Source organism: Olea europaea, unplaced genomic scaffold (assembly GCF_002742605.1).
Source record: "Olea europaea var. sylvestris unplaced genomic scaffold, O_europaea_v1 scaffold629, whole genome shotgun sequence".
Classification (NCBI taxonomy): domain Eukaryota; kingdom Viridiplantae; phylum Streptophyta; class Magnoliopsida; order Lamiales; family Oleaceae; genus Olea; species Olea europaea.
Genome location: NW_019264649.1, coordinates 343,265 through 347,455, shown reverse-complemented (window position 1 = coordinate 347,455; position 4,191 = coordinate 343,265).

Genomic DNA, 4,191 nt, shown 5'->3' with positions numbered 1-4,191 from the left:
TTTCAAAAATATTTATTTCAATTAATATTTAAATATTCATTAATATTTATTTCAATAAACATATATTAATGAACAAATAAATTTTAAAATCTGCAAAAAAAAAAAAGGGGGCTGGGCCGGCTGTTTGGGAACAGCCGGCTGTTTCCAGCCGGCCCAGATAACCGGGCCGACTGTTTCCATCCGGCCCCGACAACTGGGCCGGCTGGAAACATTTGGCCCAACTTTTTTCGTCCGTTTCATCTGAAATTTACGCTCTAATTTTTTATTTTTTCCCTTTTTCAACGAAATAATGTTTAAATATTTATTTTACAGACACCTATAAATTTTTCCTGTAAAATATATGCATACAGAGATGAATTTCTTTTGTTGTTTTTGCTATAAAAAAATTATAAATCTGTGTTTAAATACTGTAAAATTCATCTGCCTTTCTCAAAATAATTATTTACAGATTCAAACAGTAAACTTAACTAAAACAAAATTCAAAATACGTATTTACACTTACCAATTTTCAGTGCCGACTGTGAGTATTGTTTCTTTCTTGAACCTTTGATAATTTTGGGAGATTTCAATATTTTAGCAGATGGAAGGAAAAAAATCTTTTTTACTGTATTGGAGAAACTGATAAACCAAAACTGATTTTGAAATTTACGTATGGAAGTAACAGAATTTATTTAAACTATTAAGGGTATTATTATCTTTTAAACAATTGATATACTTTTGTAATTATTAAACATGAATAAGGGTAGAATTGTCTTTTTAATGGCAATAGGCCAATGTGGTGAATACAAAAAAAAAAAATGGTCAAAATAAAAATTTGGTTGTTTGACCAAGCTATTTTAAAAAGTAGGGTTCCCTGCCGCCAGTTAAATGAACCAAGTCAGGCCCGAGCCCGTTGAGCTATAGAAAGTTGTTATTAGTCTATTTTGTTGTTATTTTTTCATTAGTCGAAATAAACAATCAAAAAGAGACAACTAGAGGATGTTTGATAAGAATTAAAATAGATTTTTTTAATAGATTGTGATAGAAATTTTTGAAATATATAGTTGAAAAATTGTGAAACTCATTAAAAGTGTAATTAATATTGATTGTTTAATTTTGACTTAAATTAAAATCAGATTTTAATCAAAATCAAACATGGTCTTAATACAAGTCATTGTAAAGGAGATCCCTTCCAAATCTATCAAAAGAAGACAACTAATTTGTCCTATATTTTTTCAAAAGTAATGATATTTAACGTCACTAGTATTAAAGAGACTAATTTATGTGACATTAATATAACATTAAATAAAAAGTACAATTAAATAAGTCATCCAATTTCACATTTCATTAAACATGTCACATAATATCACTTAAACTAGTGTTATAATACCACAAACGCTAGATAGTATTATTCTTTCTCCAGTGTTTGTAAGATGATTTGTGTAAATGTTTCCCTTATCTTAAATTGTGCAAAATTTCAATATTGAGTAAAAGCATGAATTAACAATCCTCGAGTAGTGCTCTGTTAAAAAAATTTGTAATTTGAGCCTCTTGTACCAAGAATATTACCTTTGTCAAATATGTCTCGAGCAATGCGTTTCTTCAACATGTACAAATGATCGATACGCCTTTGAAAATAGCCCACAATTCGCTCCCAATATGTCATATGCTTCCCATAAAATCTAACATTTATTTTCTTTGGTCATCCTTGATATGACCTCCAATTTTTTATGGAACTAGACTTTCTAGTTTCTTCAGAGCATCTATCTGTATTGAGTTTGAATTTACTTGCGGGAGTAAAAAGCCAGTTGATTAGTTTGCTTTCTGCAGAGATTGAATACATACACCCTTCATTGAGAAAGCATGGAATGCCATCAACCAACTTCCAAATCTACATGCATGATTGTGAAGGTTGAGGAGATTATCTTTCAAAACTTTCTTCTTCTTTTTTTCCCACTTAATCCACGTACTGCAAGGAAATAGCATACTCTAATGAATGCTATGAATAACGATATCCCCTTTTCCCTTGAAATTGAAAAGCAGTCGATCTATGAGATTCCCTCGATAGCTATCATGTTCGGAAATATCTCTAAATAAATCAAACATCCTCCATCTCTTTAGCTTTTGGATAGGTCTTCATGCTATGTTCTAGGCCTCGCTTGTAGCTCCACATTTGGCACATGACAAGTTTCCTATCATATATATATGGAATCTAGCAGCATTAGTCAATAACTCATCGCGTTGGTATAAGCAAATAAAATGTCTAATTCTAGAGAAGTTGGAGTTTTCAAATCCACATCCATTTCTTGTTGTCTATGTATAAAAATTCTGTAACATCACCATAAGCACTCTTAGTAGTAAAACTTTAATTTTTATTTTCCCCCCAGCATGGTATATCAACAGAGTATGTTAACTTAGGGATGGATATGCTTTAACCTTATCAATAATTTTACTTGGTAAACCAATATTTTTCAAAACTTGAAAAATATTATTGTAACATTTGGGCCATGTTTTGTGGGAATTAAAATCAGATTTATACTAGATCTTGATAAAAGTTGATAAATATGTGGTTGAAAAATTGTATGTCCAATTAAATATGTGGTTAATATTAATTATTGACTTTCACTTAAATTAAAATCTTGATTTTAATCCATTACAAACAAAGGCTTAGTATCTTAGCAACCAAATAAGGATTGCAATTTAGAAAAAGAGGTTTGTCACCAATCTACAAATCTTGCAAGAGAAGGGTGGTCTTCGTTCAATCGTGATCGTTTTTTATAAACAAAGTTTATTGTGGTTTCCCTTTAGTCATAGGGGAAGGAAGCACTGGACTAATTTTTGCAATGTCGCCAAATTCGTTCGAAAATGTTTGCATTTTCATTGGACGGTCGTCCCTCAAGTCTATCGAGGATTTTTATCGCTGTCTAGATTCTTTCGAGGGAGATGAAAATGAGGTAAACTCAGATTTGCCTTCCTATGATTTGTCAACCTGAATGCAAGTCAATCACAAGAGAGAGACAATCTAATGCCAACGTGTTGTGGAATGGATTTGAGACGTGTTTGAACAAAAGAACATAAAGGTTGCAAGACTCCTCTTAACAAAGAAATAGGGAGAACCCTATCACTTAATAAGAAACCTGATTAGAGATATAGGATAGTCTCAGACATGGACGAGAGACATCTTACTGTGAATTTTGACAAATCAACTTTGATGTTGTGCACCATGCCTTTGCGGTAAACAAAAAATTTTGAACAAGCATCACAAAAATATTGAAATCATTAAGCTTTGGAAATTGAAATATAGTCATGAATTTTAATAAGGGTCCGTTTGATTGCAAAGATAGAATTGAATTGAATTGAAAACGAATTCCAGAAAATTAAATTATCTAGAAATTGTTTTTCTGAGAATTGTAAATTATTGTGTTTGATTCGTATAATTTTTCAAGTGAAAAATGTTAAAATAAAAGTATCTTTTTGTATTCGTTTGACTTTATTTTACATGAAAATTGTCAATTAAAGGAATAGATTTTTACTGATATTGGGAATGAAATTTGTTTTAATTGCCAACAAAAAAAATAAAAAATTTAAGAAAATCATCTATCTTTTTATATTTGTTTGGCTTTATTTTATATGAAAATTGTTAATTAAAGGGAAATATTTTTTTACAATAATTATTAGAATTGGTTTCCATTGGAAAAAAAACGAATAAAATAAAATAAAATGCTACAGTAGACTAGAATTCAAATTCCTTGAAAATAAGGAAAAGTGCAATTTCCAAGAAATCTAAGAAATTCAATTCCATGGTAAATATAAGCTATCAAACACTCCTTTTTATAGAAGTTGGAATCCAAATTCCATTTTATAGGGAAAATTTTGTTAAATCAAACGATACCTAAGGGTAATTATATTATCACTACAAAATCTGCTTACTATACCATACGATAATCACACCACATTTAAAATATATTTTTAATAAATATAACACAATAAATTTACAATTATACTCTTAATCCAATAAAAACTTAAAATGAAATAAAATTCAATATTGTGGTGTATTTATCATATCGATATTACTCCTCATTTTTCTCATCTACAATTTTTTGATTTTTCTAAAAAGTAATGCTATTTGGTCTCATTGAGGTTTTATGCTATTGCCATAGAATATTTTGCCTTTTTTGCAAGTTTGAATCGTCTTTTTGTTACTCTGACTCG